At 42.1% G+C, this 20,708-nt stretch overlaps 1 protein-coding gene across 1 annotated transcript in view; it reads right to left on the reverse strand.

Annotated features, from left to right (window-relative positions):
• Positions 1-10,079, reverse strand: part of PRICKLE1 (prickle planar cell polarity protein 1) — an 88,978-nt gene extending 78,899 nt beyond the window's left edge. Inside the window, exon 1 of the mRNA XM_060244932.1 lies at positions 9,831-10,079. The gene's annotated coding sequence lies outside the window, so the exon portion shown is untranslated. The remainder of the gene's footprint in view (positions 1-9,830) is intronic.
• Between the last annotated feature and the right edge of the window lie 10,629 nt (positions 10,080-20,708).

The raw sequence follows: 20,708 nt of genomic DNA on the forward strand, positions 1-20,708 counted from the left end.
TCATCATGGTATGTATATGCATGTGTAGGCATACACCTATACACACACAGAGAGACAGAGAGACAGAATCAAATACGACTACAATTTCAGTTCATATAACAAACATTTATTCAAACTGATACTTTACAAATTCCATTCCTCAGACCATTCTTCTACTAGGGTCATCCCCATGGTACTTCCCAGCATGTCACAGGTGTTTTCTATTTTGCTGTTATACATTCCACAATCTGTATTCAAGTGGTGTTAAATCTCTAGACTTTTTTTGCAACAGTCATGGTTCCCTTTGAATACAACCATAGGTCTGGATGCACTGAAGGAGAAGGAGCAGCCTACTCATTTTGAGATTCAATAGACCATGATACATCTTACGGCCCTCCAGAAAACAAACTCTAAGCCTCTTATTTCTCTTCAGATTTCCCAAGATATCCATAGGGTAGGGATTATGACTTGGATTGTGTGCAAGCATTTAACAGGAAGCTATTTTTTTTATCTCCTCTCAGTGATCTTTGATTTGTAGCATGATATTTAGAGCATGTTAGATCTCCTGCTTTTCTTGGACCAAGTGAGCACAAAAGCCTCAGCATCTTTCTGGCAATCTCTGGCATGAATTTTAACAGGGAGAAATGTAAAATTCTGCATTTAGGAAGGAAAAATCCAATGCATGGTTATAGGATGGGGGAGACTTGTCTTAGCAGTAGTATGTGCGAAAAGGATTTAGGGATCTTAGTGGACCATACGTTGAATATGAGTCAACAGTGTAATGTGGTGGCTAAAAAAGGCAAATGCAATTTTGGGCTGTATCAACAGAAATATAGTGTCCAGATCATGTGATGTGATGGTATTGCTTTACTTTGCTCTGGTAAGTCCTCACCTCGAGTATTGTGTTCAGTTTTGGGCACCACATTTTAAGAAGGATATAGACAAGCTGGAACAGGTCCAGAGGAGGGTGACAAAGATGGTGAGGGGTCTGGAGACCATGTCCTATGAGGAAAGGTTGAAGGAGCTGAGGATGTTTAGCCTGGAGAGGAGGCAGCTGAGAGGTGATATGATCACCATCTTCTTGAAGGGCTGTCATATAAAGGATGGTGCAGAATTGTTTGCTGTGGCCGCAGAAGGTAGGGCCAGAACCAATGGGTTGAAATTAAATCAGAAGAGTTTGTGACTCAACATCAGAAAGAACTTCCTGACCATTAGAGCGGTTCCTCAGTGGAACAGGCTTCCTCGGGAGGTGGTGGGCTCTCCTTCCTTGGGGGTTTTTAAACAGAGGCTGGATGGCCATCTGACAGCAGTGAAGATCCTGTGAATTTGGGGGAAGGTGTTTGTGGGTTTCCTGCATTGTGCAGGGGGTTGGACTGGATGGCACTGGAGGTTCCTTCCAACTCTATGATTCTATGATTGTTTCTCTACTGAAACTTTCCTCCAATGGAACATGTGTATTATTCGCATAATAATACAAGGTATGGCACTCCTCCTTGATGTGACTCACAAATTGTTTTCTATGCTAATTTCTGGACCAAAGAAAGTCTGCAATATGATTTTGGTGCCTGTCTAGTTGATAGAGTGGTAAACATAAGGAAAGTGAATAAGACACCTAGAAAGGTTAGTCATTTTACTGTGGCCACATGACCAAACTATGTTAAATTTTACACATTACCAAATATCACCCTTTCAGAATTCCACACTAAACCATAATTCAGTGGCCTTTAACTATTGGACAGCATGAAGTTTGAATTCACTGACTATGAATGTGATGCTACAATTATACGTTAAGTTGTATCAGTAAGTATTTATTTCCTGTCACAGTAAATCATGGGGCAATTCAGTCTTTATAATCTCTCATCCCCTTTTTAAGCAAACACCAGGAATTACTGGTAATGAAAAGAAGTTTAGAATGCTTACAATGTAAAAAGTATTACACATATATACTCACACATCATTAACTGAAACTCTTTACTGACTTTCAGACTATTTGTCCATTTTATGTTCTCCAGTCATCCCCTACCTTAATCCCCAATAGGGACCCCAAAGTGGCTTACATCATTCTCCTTTCCTACCCATTACCTTCTCAACAACTGTATGAACAGGCTAGATTGAGTCTGTATTAGTGGCCCAAGGTCACCCACTGGGTGACACCCAGGAATCTTCCATGGCAAAGTAGGTATTTGCGTCTGAGTCTCCCAGACTGTAGTCCAGGGGTGGCCACATAGAATAAATGTCGGAGCCAAATAGAATAAATGTCAGATGTTTGAGATCCACAAGACATGGACATCAGATGTTTGAGAGCTGCAGGACAGAAAGGAAGGGATGAAGTTAAATACATGGGGGAAAGGGAGGGAGAGGTGGAAAGAAAGCAACTTTAACTTTAAATGCCTTCTCCAAGCTGCCAGCTTGGCAAAGTGATTTAAAGAGAGAAATGACTTCTCCAAGCCAGCTGACAGGGCAGTGGGGGCTTCAAGAGCCACACAGTATGTGTGAAAGAGCCACGTGTGGCTCACAAACCACAGTTTGGCCACCTTTGCTGTAGTCCAACACTATAACTATACCACAATGGTTCTTAGAGGCTCATACAAAGAGCATGAGAAAAATCAAAATGGGACACTGTTACAAAGGTTTATATGGCAGCAAGGGCTTAAGACACATACTGATGTTAGGCAATAAATACTCACTTTTGCAGGATTTTCTGTCCCTCAATGCTGTGATACATATGATAAGTGTATCCTTTATTATCAGTAAGACCATAGAAGTGTCTTGCTGGACCAGACTGGTAGTCCATCTAGTCCATCATAGTGTTTCACACAGTGATCAACCAGTTGTCCTGCAGAGCGTAGAGGCCAAGATCACTTCCTGAGGCTGCTTCATAACACAGGTATTGAGAGGGTTACTGCCTCTGAATGGGGATGCTCCCTTCAGTCATCAGGCCTAGCAGCTATTGATAGACTTTCCCTCCATTAATCTCACTCATCCCGTTTTAAAGCCAACTATGTTTGTGGCTATCACTGCGTCAACCAGCAGTAAGCCACTGAAAAATGTCAACAGTGGCATGGAAACTTAGCAACTTAAAATTCCCCATGCAGAGCTGCTTCCTCAATGGAAGCAGATGGGGAAGCAATGACCTAGACCTTGCCATATTATGTTAAAAGGAACTAGGTTGCCATGGCTGGAAAACACCTCTGCACGAGACCCAGGAGAACTGCTGATGCCATTCAGAGAAGTACTGAGCTAGGTACATGGGGTTCTCAGTGGTCTCCTATCCAGGTATTGATCAGACCCACATCCACCAAGGAGAGAGCTACATATGACAGTAACATCATACAGGTGTAATGTGCAGATGCAAGAACTGAACACCTTTCCATATTCCCTTCCCTCCAGCACTTCTTTCTGATCCTGAAAAAGCTTATACCCAGGGTTGCAGTAGTTTGGAAGTGGGGAAAACCCAGGGTTGCTGCAGTGGGGAAAAAGAAGGGAACAAATCAACTTTTCTGCCTCTCATCAGCCCAACACTGCTGATGGGAAAAGGAGGAGAGGGTGATTTCATCTCCTTCTCACTGCAGGCTCCTAACCCACATTAGACAGACTGAGTCTTGACGCTTGGGGAAAGAGAAAATGGGAAAGATTTGTGGCCATCAGAAACTGCTGCTGAGAATTCACAAGATCCAACCCTGGCAACTTGATCTACAGGTCTTTGCCAACTCCAATGAAAAGGGGCTGTGTACAGGAGTACACTCTGAGCAGAAAGCTGGTGGGCAGACTTTGTCCTCATGCCATTTCCTCCTACTCAAACACTCCAGTTCCCCAGCTTCTTTTCTTCTAGGTCAGCTTTAACTTCAGAAATAAGTCCAGGCAGAACAAAGTTCACTGGGAGGAGTGCTGCAGTGGGGGGAGATCAGCAACAAATAGAGGATTACGTATCTTCTCCTGGTACCACTTTGCTGCTTGAATTCTACCAGCCATACCTACTCTACAGGCATTTAGTAGTGATGCACATTTGAGGATATGGATCTCTATCATGTTTACATCCAATCTGTAGCTTCAATAATGCTGATCACAATAGAATGTTCCTGGATCATCCACTGTGTAAGTTACCACACACACACACACTGAAACTAAAGGGAAAGGAGCTTACAAAAAGAAGATGAATTGTCCACAGGACACCTAGTATCCTTATATAAATTTAAAAAAAAAAACAATCACCATTCCATTCTTCAAAGGAAATACTTGAAAATACTTTTTAATGCCGAACTATTTTGCGCAGCAACGTTGTACATAACTGGCATCATTTCAAAGAAAACTGTTACTGGCTGCAGTCGTAAAAATGTGGAATCTGTAGCTCATATTAACAAAGCATACATGAGCTCATGAATGGAATGTTCTTTCAGTCCTTTTAGAAGTAATGAAACACAGCATCCTGATGAACATAGAAAGATAGCAAACTGAAGCCCAGGGGTTTGGAAAGCAGATGAGCAATCCATTGACAGGAGAGCCAGTTTGGTGTAGTGGTTAAGTGTGCGGACTCTTATCTGGGAGAGCTGGGTTTGATTCCCCACTCCTCCACTTGCACCTGCTGGAATGGCCTTGGGTCAGCCATAGCTCTGGCAGAGGTTGTCCTTGAAAGGGCAGCTGCTGTGAGAGCCCTCTCCAGCCCCACCCACCTCACAGGGTGTTTGTTGTGGGGGAGGAAGGTAAAGGAGATTGTGAGCCGCTCTGAGACTCTTCTGAGTGGAGGGCGGGATATAAATCCATCATCATCATCTTCTTCTTCTCTTCTGGCCTCTAGATGCTAAGCATGCTCACAGTTTTCTAACCAAGAAGCATCTTCATGAGCTATATCCAGCCTCAGTCCTCCCTGCAGTATGCTGAAAATATTCGCCACTTCTAACCCATCAGAAGCCCCATCCCCATCGAAAAAGTCACCACAGGGGTCTCTGGCTCATCTTTCTGTTATAGGTTGGAAGTGCTGCTGTTTCTATAACAATTCCCAAGCAGTACCACTTCCCAAGCAAGTTTCAAGATGTGCCTCTTTGATTTGGGAGAAGAGGGCCTTGAAAGTATCTGTTGCTTTCAGAGGTTTTTGTCTGTACAAGCAGCTTACAAGGACTGCAGTCATTGAAGAGAAGGGGGCTCTAGCCTCAAGGCTATAGAAGTGTGTCAGCTGCCCCAGAGCGGGAATTCAAATCCATTGACAGGCAACAAGAATTATCCTGGAAGTATCTGCCCCAGGTTTATGTACAGCTTTGGGCATGAAGATCCACCACAGAATTATGTGCATTTTAGACAACTGATTAAAGTTGGGATTTTCTGGTTAAATGGGGTGTCTTCCAAGGGAGAGAACAAATATTTTAGGCACCTTTCCAGGAAGAGGCAAATATCTGCATGTTTGTAGCAGAGTCTTCAAAAGTATTAAAGTATTTGTGTTGGCTCATACATCTTTCCCATGACATCTTAATTATTGTGCATACTGGGAAAATTCTCTGCAGAGAAACAATCATGAAAAGGGGGTCTAACAAATATACCTCATGCTGCCATTAAAAGTTCCTAGAGAAAACCTAACAAGAAGTGAGATTAATTCATTTCGAACAAAGTCTAAACATGAACACAATATAAAGACAAAGAAAGACTCATTACAGAATCCCTTGAGTAATTTCTCTCAAGAACTGGAAATACCCTTTGACAATGGACCAGCAATGAAGGAAATTACATCTGGAAAGACTGTCATTTTGGCAAGGAGGAGAGTGATCTGATTAGACTATCTGAGTATTGCTGCCAGAAATGTCATGACATCAGTGCGCTATAACTTGTAAAACATGTTGCTTCCCACCATTCTTGAGCTCAAAGGGGGAAGGAAAGGAGGCTGACATTTCTTTTTTCCAGACCCCATTGCTGCAAACACATATGCAGGCAATAAATACTCACCTGTATAGCTACGAGAGAGCTGAAGACTGAACAATGGATAACCCCAGGTAACCTCAAAACATCAAGCAGCTCAGAGAGGCCAGTGCTGACTAGGTACCCAACCTTTTTTTTAAATTTTAAAGTCTTCAGGATCCATAGACACAGGATACAAAAAGCCATGTTGGTTCAAAGCAACAGGCACGTAACAGCACTTATCAGGACCAACCAAAGACATTGTTAAACTATGTGTATCAAGAACAGCCTTTGAAGTTCTCTAGAACGCTTCACCAGGTGGGATATTCAATACAAAAGAGGCATGGATAAGAAAACAAATTGTTTCAAGACATGGTCAAAAACACTAAAGCCCCACAGCTGTCATCTTAAAATAGAAAGCTAGAATCATAGTGTTACATGATATGCTTCTGTTCATGGCACATGCTGTCTCCAGTATTGAAATTTGAAATAACTAGTCACACATTTGACTACAAATTTCTAGTCTGGTGAAGATTTTTTAAGAGTACACTGACAAGGAAGTGATGTGTCTCTTTGAGATGATCCGTCATGCAGTCAACAGGACACTTTTGAAGTTACTGCTTAGTGATTAAAGGATTATGGTGGCTTTGGTCAAACAAGAATTAGGGCTCATGCCACCTGTCTGTCAATAAATAATTTTATATGTCTGTCAATAAACTCATAGCTGTGCTGGAAAGAAATAAACATATCTGGAGATAAAGTGGATTCCTGGGGGCGTGCAGGTGGCCCTGCCTTCTTTCAGGGGGCTGTCTGTAATGGACTTTGGATCCCTTCCAATTCAGAGACTCAACTTTTTTGCTCAAAGTTAAGGCACAGCTTGCCCTTTTGGATTTTTTTTATGTGAAACTGCTGATACAGATCAACATGTGTTTGCTACATATTCTAAATCTTCCTCAAAAGAGGCCATCACCAGTGATTCCATTAGAGATATGTCAGTGCAACATTCCATTAAAAGGCCTCTGTTTCTCCTAAAGCAGTACTATTTTGACTCCAGCATGCTGAACAAACACCAAACTTAAGTAATTTAAGAACCAGGAGGAGACGGATTGAACACAGAGAAATGCAGAGAAACTAATATGGAACCAAAGGCTCACTGTGGAACAGTGGCAGCTTACTGAGCAAGGCCAAAAACCAGGTAGCCTCACCACAACCCAGCATTTTGAACATGTCTCTGGATCAGACCTTTTATTCATTTCTCCCCTTTATTTAACAATTCTGGACAGCTTTTCATAAGAGTCTTTAGTGATACAGCTATAATTGTAGAGATGACTGGTTCTACTCATCTAGAAAGTCTTCCCCAAATGCTACCCTTTATTTAAACAGACTTACTTTTATAGCAGCAGCTCTCTGTGAAACTCCTTTGTGATTTTTAAATCTAGGCTGAGTTCTTCTAGCCACAATTCACTATTATATGCCAAACTATTTTTGTTCCACTGAGGTAGGCTACACCTTTTTTTAAAGTCCTAAATAGAGAGAGTGTTTTAAAAATTTAATTACCTCTGCAGTTATATTACAGGATATTAGGGAAATCCAGACTCTGCTGTTGCTTTCAGCAACATCTGACTCCAATCTTAATGGCTCAGCTATTAACCCTGTAAGGTTCCCCCCCCCCCCACTTGATGTTAAAGTTTGTCCAGGTAACTAAAGCTGACTTGCTACAATAATCTTTAAAACAAAAGAGGAACATCAGCTGCACAAATCCCAAATTCTGAAATGAGAGCTGTGGTGAAATTCTATGTATACTTAATGTTGAAGTAACTCTTACTTAGTTTTATGGGGCTTACTCCCAAATAAGGGTGTATAGGATTACAGAGTAAGGTCCCCAATATCTCAGCAGGACTTGCTGTCTGGATAAACACTCATAGGCTCAAATTCCAGGATTTTTAAGTTTCTACCTGGTTTTGCTTGCCAAACAGATAAATATCTGTTGATTTTATTCCTGTGATTCACTTTAACATGGGCATCTACAAACTCTGAACTGCTCCTTCAGCGACATGTTAGACACAAGCCACTAGAGAGGAGATATACAATAGATGTAGCCATTGCTTCCTGAGCAAAATTTCACCAAAGTCAAAGAAAAGGAAGATTGTTTTGAATGGTGGTGGGGAGACATCATTAAAGGCTCCATATTGCTGCAGAGAGAGAGAGATTGGGGGTGGGGGTGGGTGGGATAGACAGTTACCTAAAGGTCAACCTCTCCACTGAATGTCAAACAATGAAAAATACATTGAGGAGTAATGACACCTATTATTTTTTACACCTTTTTCTTTTAATAAGGAGAAAATATCCACTGTTAACCTTTAAATCTTCTGCATAAACATTGGCTTGGGGTGCTTGTAAAAATCTTCCCTACTGTGTTCCAGGCTCTCCAGCTGATAGCATTTAGAAGCACTAAAGCTAGCAATTTATTTATTTTTTTTAAAAACCCTTTATTTTGTTTTCCTGAGCCCCCAGCTGTGGAACAGTGACAGATCTCTGACCAAGGCCAAACCCTAGCATCCATCCTATGATGAGCCCATGCTGAAGAGACACAGAATGGAACCTGAGAAGACAGCCAAGATAAATGGTTGCAGTTTAATTTGTATGTCCCCATAGAGGACAAGAGTGTTGTTTGAAAGGGAAGGGGAACTGAGCAAATACCATCTCATTTTTCTCACTCTCAGCAGAAGACAAATCTACTTCTTTAAAAGTTGGAATTTAAGCCATGTTTTAAATATATCTTTGTAAAGATGTGCAACCTCCCCCCCCTCCAAGAATCTAGACACAGACATATTGTTAGGACAGCCAAACAAAACAGCTCACTCCCATGGGACTGCAGTACATGCCAAATAATAGAAGGGGAGCTGAAACACTAACACTTAGCTGAGGATAATGGAGAAAGCCAAGCCTTCCTGGGGGTAAGGGGGAGGCCAGTTGTCACCCCACTGACAGACAACAGCTGAGCTCACACATCTGGAGCCTGATTCAAGCAGACACAGTGAAACTCACACCCATCTATAGTCATAGCCTGTTCGAATGACAGATGGGGCTTCCCTGGCCAGGAGAGTAAAAATAAATAAATAGCTATTCTCCAGCAACTGCCTCCCTTTAAAAAAAGAACAAAAAATGTATGGCATCCTTTGATTACAAAGGAACCCTTTACCTGCAACAAGAGATAAATGTAGCTTATCCTCCTGTGCGTGCAAAGAGTTTTTAATTATACATAGGTCCTGAGCTTGCTATAATAAATAGCTTCCTATGTCCCTAATACTAAATTTCACTTCTGTGGTTTGGGTGTATCGCCCCGTTGTGTGCAGTGTGTGGCGCAGAGAAGGCAGCAAGTTAACATTCCCTCTGAAGCGAATCCTCAGCATGGAACCGGATCTGACCATTTCTGTGCTCCTGGTCCGGCTGTTCAACGCAAGCCTTTCTTCGGAGTTTTCTCGACCACACTTCCCTTCCCGAATAACATCGCATCGGGCATTTAAGAAGAGAAACGATGCTGGTCTGTCCCTTCCCGTTCTTTTGGAGTGGCGCTTTGGAGCTTTCTGCCCTGAACTCTTAACCACGGCCAAGGTCAGCTATGAAGATCCTTCTCCTGAGGACCGCCTATAAGACCACACGTTCCTGGTACTCGGCACTTCATTTAATCCAAAAGAAACCACCATCCTTCTACTGCGTTCAGTTTCAACAACAGGGACGAGAACTCACCGGGAGCCCCACAAAGGGATGCTCCAAAGACTCGCACCGGTTGCCCTCTGCACAAGTCTGGCGGCTCGATTTGGCCACCCTGCCCCGTGACAGGGGACGCTGCCGCCGGGGGCGGCTGACATCTTGTGCCTCTTCCCCTCCAAAAGGCCCGATTTCGCCTCGCACCAAAGCCCAGGACCGCCCCCCTCTCCCCACGCACAGACCCTCTTGTGACTTACCCACCGAGAGCAGGACTCCAGAAACGCAGCAGCCAAGTATCCCTACGAGAGACGACAGGGCGACATTGAGGGGCAACGAGAAACCCGCGGCTCTCCTCGGGCTGAAGAAGTCAGTGCAAGTCGGAGCCACGCATGTTCCACGCAAGACCACAGGAGGGAGGTGGGAGCCTTTCAGTGCAACGCGCCCGGCCGCTGAAAACCACCGCGCAACTCCACGCTCTTTACCTAATGAAACGCAGCCGCTCGATGCCACTACAAGGAGCCAAGCGTTCCCCGCCGCCCATTGGCTGTGGTCGGCTCCACAAGCCAATCGCCGAAGGGCCTTATCTCTCCGGCAGCTTGCAAAACCCGGGAGCTGGGTCGCTAAAGGAGACGGCTGCTTAACGCTTGACAACATTCCTTGGGAGTGAGTGGGAATGGTTTGGAAGAGCAGCTTGCAGGGTAAGGAAAAGCAAGACGGAAAAGGGAAGGAGGCGAGGAGAAGGGGTTAGTTAAAAGTGTGCTTTTTAGGGAATCGTCTAGGGTGTCGTTAGATTGGATGGAGGATTAGCTGAGCAAAGGCATCTCTAGCTATTTTAAAGTTCTCCAGGCACAGCAGAGTTTGAGACGCTGAGCAGATTAGGTCGAGGAAAGATTTACATTCTGAATTTCCCTCTATGAAATTGACAATTACTTTATCTGTGGCCTGGGCTTTCTTGCATGGAGATAGATTCAGCCCTGTTGGTCTGAAGCAGCAAAACAAAGTTCAAGTCCAGTGGCACCTTAAGACCAACAATGTTTTATTCTGGGTTTTTTAGTAGAAAAAACACAGCAGGAACTCATTTGCATATTAGGCCACACCCCCTGACACCGAGCATGCAGGAACCACGGTTCCTGTGCATTCCTACTCAAAAAAAAGCCCTGGTTTTATTCAAGGTATAAGCTTTTGTGTGCATGCATACTTCTTCAGCTACATTGAAATGGAAGCTACTCGTACATACACATAGTCAGAAACTGAGCAGTAAATTAGCATAGCATAAAGAAGATATTTAATAGATTCAAGGAGCAAACAGGAATAACACATTTAGTTCATATGGTTACCATTTGTCTGGGTTTAATCCTGAGGAAAATGTAAATATACCAAAAACTGAAGATTGATGAGCAGATATATCCTTAATTGTGGAATGCTGAGAGTAATTAACTGAGGCCCTGCTATTATGCTCCATCCATCTCCTCTCAAGCACAGAGGTGGCCTTACAGCATCCTCTTCTTTGAAGTGGGGTGATTGGCACTGTAGTTATCTCCCCTATCCCCAGACCAGAGAAATACATTCCAACCTACCATTCCAAACTATTTTATATTCTACTATTCATTACATTACAACCCATACTTGTTTATGTGTGTGCAGATGTGTCTTACGTAAATAAAATTCAAGTTGTATACGATGCCATGCAAATAAATAAGTGCATGTAATCCATGGAAATTCATTCCATTGGCACTATTTCCTTAAATAGTCCTCTGAAAAGACAGTAAATATTTGTTAACAAAGTGCTGTTCGTATTTTCTAAATACCACTCTGTTTTCAAGAGTTTCTAAACTGGTTCCTAAAGACTGGTTTTTAAACTAACATTTTCAAATGAACTATCCCACACTAAATGTGATGTGCTTTTCACTTACCTGAGAAAAAAGTTAAGATGTGATTTAAGAAAGAATCATGGATCTTCTTTCACCATTATGGCTGCTTTAAAGAATTTTTTTGTATTATCACCCAGAATGTTGGTGTACTCTAAAGCAGTGTTTCCCATTTGGAGGGTCGTGACCCGGTACCGGGCCACAGAAGCCTCACTACCGGGTCACAAGAAAAGCCAAACCTAGCCCTGCCCCATCTCTGTGTTGTGCAGAGAGGAGCTGGGCTGCCTCTCCTTCCATCTCCCCTGCTCCCAGCATTTGAGAGAAAAGCTGGCATGCACTGACACTTTAGACCCATGAAGTCTTCTTCAGGGTATGAGCTTTCATGTGCCTTGCAGTATGTTCTTTTGGGGAGATTTCCCTAGGAGGCCTGGGCAGCAAAGAAGGGGAATTATTTTCATCCAGGAGGGGCGGGGAGTGGGCATTCCATTAGCTATTTTTTAATAATAATAATAAATTTTATTTGTACCCCGCCCTCCCCCGCCGAAGCAGGCTCAGGGCGGCTAACAATACGGTGACCAATGGTGCACCAACAATAAAACAGTTACACTAGAAACATTAAATTAACATTAAACTAACCTTAAAAGCCTGAATTAAAACAATTAACTAAAACATTTTATGACGCTATCCTTGACACTCTTCTAGTTGATGCTGATGGCGGATTTTCAGTTATTCATAAGCTAATTTAAAAAGGGTGGTCTTGCAGGCCCTGCGGAACTGATCAAGGTTCCGCAGGGCCCGCACCTCCTCTGGGAGTTGGTTCCAGAGATGTGGGGCTGCGGCCGAAAAGGCCCGAGAGCGAGTATTCTGTAGTTTAATTTGTCTTGGCCCAGGGGTAGTCAGTCTGTTCTTTCCTACTGACCTCAGTGCTCTCTGGGGTTCATTTTTAACGAAATGACCCCTGGGCAGAACTGTTGCTGGCTGGGGTCATCTGATGATGAGGAAGGCTTTTTTTCCCTTTGCCCCCCCTTACATAAGAACATAAGAGAAGCCATGTTGGATTAGGCCAACGGCCCATCCAGTCCAACATTCTGTATCACACAGTGGCCAATAATTTATATATATATATATACACACACACACACACACACATATACATATATACACACACACTGTGGCTAATAGCCACTGATGGACCTCTGCTCCATATTTTTATCTAACCCCCTCTTGAAGCTGGCTATGCCTGTAGCTGCCACCACCTCCTGTGGCAGTGAATTCCACATGTTAATCACCCTTTGGGTGAAGAAGTACCTCCTTTTATCCGTTCTAACCCGACTGCTCAGCAATTTCATTGAATGCCCACGAGTTCTTGTATTGTGAGAAAGGGAGAAAAGTACTTCTTTCTCTACCTTCTCCATCCCATGCATAATCTTGTAAACCTCTATCATGTCACCCCGCAGTTGACGTTTCTCCGAACTAAAGAGCCCCAAGCGTTTTAACCTTTCTTCATAGGGGAAGTGTTCCAACCCTTTAATCATTCTAGTTGCCCTTTTCTGCACTTTTTCCAATGCTATAATATCCTTTTTGAGGTGCAGTGACCAGAATTGCATACAGTATTCCAAATGAGACCGCACCATCGATTTATACAGGGGCATTATGATACTGGCTGATTTGTTTTCAATTCCCTTCCTAATAATACCCAGCATGGCGTTGGCCTTTTTTATTGCAATCGCACACTGTCTTGACATTTTCAGTGAGTTATCTACCACGACCCCAAGATCTCTCTCTTGGTCCGTCTCTGCCAGTTCACACCCGATCAACTTGTATTTGTAGCTGGGATTCTTGGCCCCAATGTGCATTACTTTGCACTTGGCCACACTGAACCTCATTTGCCACGTTGACGCCCACTCACCCAGCCTCAACAGATCCCTTTGGAGTTCCTCACAATCCTCTCTGGTTCTTACCACTCTGAACAATTTAGTGTCATCCGCAAACTTGGCCACTTCACTGCTTACTCTCAACTCCAAATCATTTATGAACAAGTTAAAGAGCATGGGACCCAGTACTGAGCCCTGCGGCACCCCACTGCTTACTGTCCTCCACTGCGACGACTGCCCATTTATACTCACTCTCTGCTTCCTATTAATTAGCCAGTTTTTGATCCACAAGAGGACCTGTCCTTTTATTCCATGACTCTCGAGCTTACTAAGGAGCCTTGGATGAGGAACTTTATCAAAAGCTTTCTAGAAGTTAAGGTAAACAATATCTATCGGGTCTCCTTTGTCCACATGTTTGTTCACGCCCTCAAAAAAATGTAACAGGTTAGTGAGGCAAGATCTTGCCTTACAGAACCCATGCTGAGTCTTCCTCAATAACTCGTGTTCATCAATGTGCCTACTCATTCTTTCTTTCTTTCCCTGCAAGTGATGTTCTGTCTGTATTCTTGGTGCTGGGAAGGGGGGAAGCAACAGTGGGAGGGCTTCTAGTGCCCTGGCTCCACTGGTGGACATTCTAGTGTTTTTTGGGCATTGTATGAGGGAATTTTGGACTGGATAGTCCACTGGCCTGATCCAACATGGCTCCTCTTATGTTTATGTTTTTCCTTTCCTTTCCTTTCTCTTTCCTTTCTCTTTCTTTCTTTCCTTCCATTTTTACTGGATGAAACTTTTCTGTTCATCATAATGTTGTTGCAGACATAGGAGCTCTGCCAATGAAAAGTTGGCACCCCCAGTTGCAGCCAGCTGGCCTTCTATGAGATTTCTGTGTGAGTGAGTGAGAGTAAGAGGTGTGGGGCAGAAAGAGATTATTGGAGATTACTGCTGTATATCTCAACAGCACTGGAAGTGATGGTACTATGAACTTGGCACCATTTTACTGGTCCTACTTTTGACAGCTGTCTGACACCAAAATTAAACTTCTCCTGTAGATATTAAAAAGGATGAAAGAAGTTCACTGGCTAAATATCTGCACAACAGGTTGCTTTTAAAGGCATGGGAAACACAGCCAGTAAAAAGCTGCAAGCCCCTCATAAATATCCTTTTTGGGATAACTGCAGAAAAGCTTGTATGAACTTCATATAACTTGAAATTAATTAATTAATTGCAGTACAATTGCTACCTTTCACAGCAATTCCCCATGTTTCAACCAAAGAAAAATATAAAAAATAGCTGTCGAAAGATTTTCTTAAAACCAAGCAAGCTTGGTTGTAGCTTGAAGCAGGGTTCCAGTAGTAGCAGCTGAAGGAAGGGCCTACTAAATGTGTAAGCATATTTTGAGGTAGAGCAGCTGCCAGGGCCCAGTGGGGGTGGTACACAGTGCTGGCATTCCTGATGGCAATGGCAACAGCATTCCCAACTGCATACACTGGCCAGTGCTGTTGAGGAAGGGATGTGTAGGTGGTGCAGGCAATTGAACATGGGTATTAGGAGTGCTTGAAAGCTGGAGAAGAACACACAAACAGATAGGTGCATGCAGGTGTGGGGGTGGAAAGAGAGGATCACCCACTTTCTACCCCCATTTTGGCTCAGCATGAGTTTCAGAGAGATTTTTCTGAAAATGAATTTACTTCAGAAGAAGAGGCAGGTTTGGGGGAATACCCTGGAAGTGACATCACAGAAAAAGGTGGAGTTTTGGTTCAGTGTGCCCTGGAAGTGACATCACTTGGCCCTTGACAACACAGGAAATGACATGATTCCTGTCTCCCGGCTCCACCCCCAAAGTCTCCTGGCTCCACCCCCAAATTTAGTGGGCCACGAAGGAGAAGTGTAAAAATAACCGGGCGACGGGAAAGAAAAGTTTGGGAAACCCTGCTGTAAAGAAACCAAAAGCAATGAATGCACAAACACAGTTTTTTTCAATAGGAAATTGTGCCTTGTTGCTTGGTGTTTTAATACAGGATCTGGGTCCCCACAATAGACTTCTTTTAATCCCTCTTGGTATAAACCTTGGCGGGTCACACTTCAGTTTTCTAATGAGAAGGAGCTGAGTTGTATACTTGTCTGAAATTCACTGGGGCCAATAACAATATTTATTACAGATTCAGGTAGGTAGCCCTGTTGGTCTGAAGCAGCAGAACACAGCTGAAGTCCTGTGGAACCTTTAAGACCAACAATGTTTTATTCAACCTGGAATAAAACTTCGTTGGTCTTAATGGTGTCACCAGACTGAGACTCAATGTTTAGTACAGCGATTTCAGAGTGGTCTTTAAAAAAAAGTTTTTTGTGTTACACAACTTAGTCTATATCCCTGAAATCTTTTTTGTGCTGGAATAGTTCCAGGATTCCCTAGTGAGATGAGGTGAAGGGTGAAAGGCTATCACAATGGTTCTGTTATGTTTGCTTCTAATTTATGCCATGTAACTTGTGCTGTATTGTCAGATCAAACATAACATAACTGAAATTCTTTTGGATGTAATATCTAGACACCTTCAGATGTGTACTGCCACATTACATTATCAGTCTACATTGATCCTGGGTCATATTGAAAATTGGATGCTTAATATTACAGAAGAAGGACTTTGTCACTTTTATGTCCTAACAAATCAATCTCTGACATAAACTGTTCAGCTATCTTGATCTTGAAAAACCTTTTCCCCTTGTTTCTGTGCATTCTTGCAAGTTCTATGACTCTTCATCTGACACTAGACACGTGCCATTCAATATGTGGAAAACTCTCACCTTTCATTTATTTCCATATTATGTGCTTTAAGATGATGTGGGCATCACAGTGTGATCAAAAACACAGTCAGTCCTAAACTGAAACAGAATACATATAAAACAAAAGACCATGGTATACATATAAAACAAAAGTTTATGGTAGTCTGTTTTCTCAAGACTGAGAAGACTTCCAAACTCAGATGTGTGTGAACAGAGGTTTTAATTTGGAGGGAATGAACATAAGAACATAAGAGAAGCCATGTTGGATCAGGCCAACGGCCCATCCAGTCCAACACTCTGTGTCACACAGTGGCAAAAATTTTTATATATACACACACATTGTGGCTAATAGCCACTGATGGACCTGTGCTCCATATTTTTATCTAAACCCCTCTTGAACGTGGCTATACTTGTGGCTGCCACCACCGCCTGTGGCAGTGAATTCCACATGTTAATCACCCTTTGGGTGAAGAAGTACTTCCTTTTATCCGTTTTAACCTGTCTGCTCAGCAATTTCATCGAATGCCCACGAGTTCCTGTATTGTGAGAAAGGGAGAAAAGTACTTCTTTCTCTACTTTCTCCATCCCATGCATTATCTTGTAAACCTCTATCATGTCACCCTGCAGTCGACGTTTCTCCAAGCTAAAGAGTCCCAAGCGTTTCAACCTTTCTTCATAGGGAAAGTGCTCCAGCTCTTTAATCATTCTAGTTGACCTTTTCTGGACTTTCTCCAATGCTATAATATCCTTTTTGAGGTGCGGCAACCAGAACTGAAGAGTTGGATTAGTTGGATTATTGATTTCTCATAGGCTTCACAATGAACAATTGTGAACAGTGAAATGTACCAACAAGTAGATGTTTAATATGTAGTTTAAAAACCAGATATGGGCCACCTTCTTCACCACCCGCATCAAAGCTATCATCTATTAAAAACTCCTGAGTATTTGATTTCTGATTGTTTTGATAGCTTCAGCATCTGTTAAATCTCTCCAGAACAGCTATGATGAACTCAATGAAAAAGTCATTTTGTAAGAACAGTACATAGCTCTCTAGGTTATGCAGTGTTTTTCAGCTTTCTGCATGCATGTGAATCTTCCATATTACTGGAAGTAATGTGGAAGAAGTCTTTAGAGAAGTCATGTGGATGTGTGACAAACACATTAAGCTAAATGGGTTTAATTCTATCATGACATTTCTAGAGATTGGAGCATTTCGAGATAATACCATCTTTCTGTGTTGTATTGTATCCTCACTATGTAACCTGATAATACCATTACTTTTTAAAATACAAAATCACCTTAACTGATCCTCCTCATCAGGAGTCAAAGCCACTATGTTCAAGCTCCTTGGAGAAGCCTTACTAAATGAGGTGGTAGAATGTAGAAGTAGTAGAAAAGATTGCCTTGCGTCAGACCATTAGTGGTAGATTTCAGTTTTGAATGCTCCATAAGTTTTAAAAGCTTTCTGCTTTTTCAGCCCTGGTGCCAACCTGATGGAACTCTGCTGAGCGAAGTCCACACCGTATGAGACTTAAGGTAGTTCAGTTTCGCCTTTCTTTTCCTTCCCTTTGGGATAAGGATATACAAATTAATTTGTTATGCACCTCTTGAAATCTTGATCTGAATTATTGTAATCTGATTTTGTTTTTAATTAATTGGGATGTATTTATTTAAAATGTTGTCCACTGTCCTGAGCCCATTCGCAGGAAGGGCAGTCTAAAAATCGAAATAAATAAATAAGTTCTTAAGAAGAGAAGAGATTGGAGTTATACTCTGCCCTTCACTACCTGAAGGAGTCTCAGGGTGGCTTACAATCTCCTTCCCCTCCCCACAACAGACACCCTGTAAAGTACTCTCTTGAGTAAAGCAGCTTGGAGAGAACTTCTGGCTGACCCAGATGCAGCGATCATTTTGTAGAAAAATAGGTGGTGGAGCTCATCCAGGGATTGTTATGCATCTGCACATACTATTCAATGGACAAAGAGGTGGAACTCTCAGAAAGGTTCAGAAGCTACGCTCCTGTGAGCTCCCACTGAATCTGAGGCCTAAGCAGATGTATGTGGAGGAGTGGGGAATCAAACCCAGTTCTCCAAGATAAGGGTTTGTGCACTTAAGCACTACACAAAACTGGCTCTCATTAAGCATTTGAGCAGACCAGTTTCCTTACCTGTTCAGTTCTTTTTATATCCTTTTTGCTGAAACCGGGGGTCATTTTGTAGAAAAGTAGGTGGTGGAGCTCAACCAGGGATTGTTATGCAGCTGCACATACTATTCAGTGGACGAGGAGTTGGAACTCTCAGAAGGAGGAGATGGAACTCTTAGAAAGGTTCAGGAGCTGTGCTCCTGTGAGCTCCCACTGAATCTGAGGCCTGGCTGAAACTGAACTGATCTTTGAATTCTATACTTCCAAGACCATGCTCAGTCTTCATCAAGCCATTTCCCAGTATTTTTCCTCCTTTTACTTATTGTACACATTAGTTCCTCAAGTACATAGAAACCTCTGCCTTGTATATGGGTGACCTACTTTCACTGACAAGGATTTGACCATCTTCTGTTAGGAGTGATGGTTTGGAGTCACAACAACTATCCTTTGACACAGGTCTTAACAATGGCTGTCTCTCTAGCAAGAGAAAACTTGTATGGCCCTTTCTTATTACCAAGTACCATATTCCACATGTGTAAACAAGGGTAAGCCCAATTTAAACAGATGTATTATTAATCAACATAATTCTAAAATTCCCCATCTCTCCTCTATAAAAAAGGTAGTCCCCTGTGCAAGCACCAGTCGTTTCCAACTCTGGGGTGATGTCATATCATGTTTTAAATTATTTAATTGATTAGAGCTTTCTGGTTCCATGGCTATAAAACAAACATCTCCAAAGCACTGTTAACTGGGCAAAGTAAAGATCACCTTCCTTTGAAGAACCGGTAGGAATCACATCAAATCTCTCTCAACAGGGAAGTCATTTTTCACACACCTTGTACACAATACTGGGTGTGTGTGTTAAATGCTGTCAAATCATCTCTGATTTATGGCAATCCTATGAATGAATGTCCTCTAAAATATCCTATCATTAACAGCCATTCTCAGGTCTTGCAAACCAGGGGCTGTGGCTTCCTTGATGGACTCAATCCATCTAATGTTTGGTTTCCTTTTCTTCTGCTTCCTTCAACATTTAACATTATTGTCTTTTCCAGTGCCTCTCCTTATAATGTTACCAAAGTACAATAGTCTTGATTTAGTTATTTTAGCTTCTAGGGAGAGTTAAGGCTTAATTTGGTCTGGAACCCACTTATGTGTCTTTTTGGCAGTCCACGGTATCCATAAAATTCTCCACCAATACCACATTTCAAAGGAGTCTAAGTCCTTCCTGTCAGCTTTCTTCATTGTCCAACTTTCACACCCGTACATAGTAATGAGGAATACCATGGCTTGGATTAACTTGACCTTGGTTACCAGCAATACATCCTTACAATTTACAATCTTTTCTAGCTTCTTCATGGCTGCCCTTCCCAGTTTGAATCTCTTTTCTGATTTCTTGGGTGCAATCTCCCTTTTTGGTTGATGATTGAGCCAAGGAATAGAAATACTTGAGCAATTTCAATGTCTTCATTGTCAACCATAAAGTTGTGCAATTCCTCAGCAATCAGTACTTTAGTCTTCTTAATGTTCAACTGTAATCCTGCTTTGGCACTTTCTGCTTTAACCTCCATCGAGAATTGTTTCACGTTTTCTCTGTTTTCTGCCAGTAATTTGGTGTCATCTGCATATCTCAAATTGTTAATGTTCCTTCCACTAATTTTCACTCCACCCTCATCTAAATCTAATCCAGTCTTCCTTATGATGTGTTCTGCACATAGATTGAAGAGAAAGGGAGATAAAATGTATTCTTGTCTGACACTTTTGCCAGTTGGAAATCATTCTCTTTATTTATGTTCTGTCTTAACAGTGGCCCCTTGTCCTGAGTATAGGTTGTGCATCAAAACACATGATGTTGTGGCACATCCATTTTTTTTAAAGCCAACCATAGCTTTACATGATCCCAACAGTCAAAAGCATTGCTGTAATCTATGAAACAGAAACTGGGTTTTTTTTTAAATTCTCTCGTATGCTTCAGTAACCAATGTAAATTTGCAATATGATCTCTAGTGCCTCGTCCTTCTCTGAATCCAAACTGATCACCTGGCATTCATGTTCCATGTATGGTAACAGTCTTTGCTGTAGGATTTTGAGCATAACTTTACTTGAGTGAGAAATGAATGTGATGCATCTTTGACATCTTTTTTCGGAATTGGGATGTAGATTGAGCTGCTTCCATGACTCATGTGGGTCATTATTTTGTTTTCCATATTTGTTGGCACAATCTTGTTAAGATTTCAGTGGACTGCATTTATGTGGCTTGGACAATATTGGTATCTGTACATTAAAATGAATGACATGACATTTTAAATTATAATTGTAATTATACTCTACAAAAAATCCTCTCTTTTACTACAAAATTAGGTTTACTTGAACCTAATGTTATGGGACCACAGTCTTCAGATTTTATCATACTAAATCATATGATCTGTTTTTGCTGGATGACTTTAAAAAGAAGTGGCTGAAGGATAATAA

This window comes from Heteronotia binoei, chromosome 8, assembly GCF_032191835.1.
Source record: "Heteronotia binoei isolate CCM8104 ecotype False Entrance Well chromosome 8, APGP_CSIRO_Hbin_v1, whole genome shotgun sequence".
NCBI classification, from domain to species: Eukaryota; Metazoa; Chordata; class Lepidosauria; order Squamata; family Gekkonidae; genus Heteronotia; species Heteronotia binoei.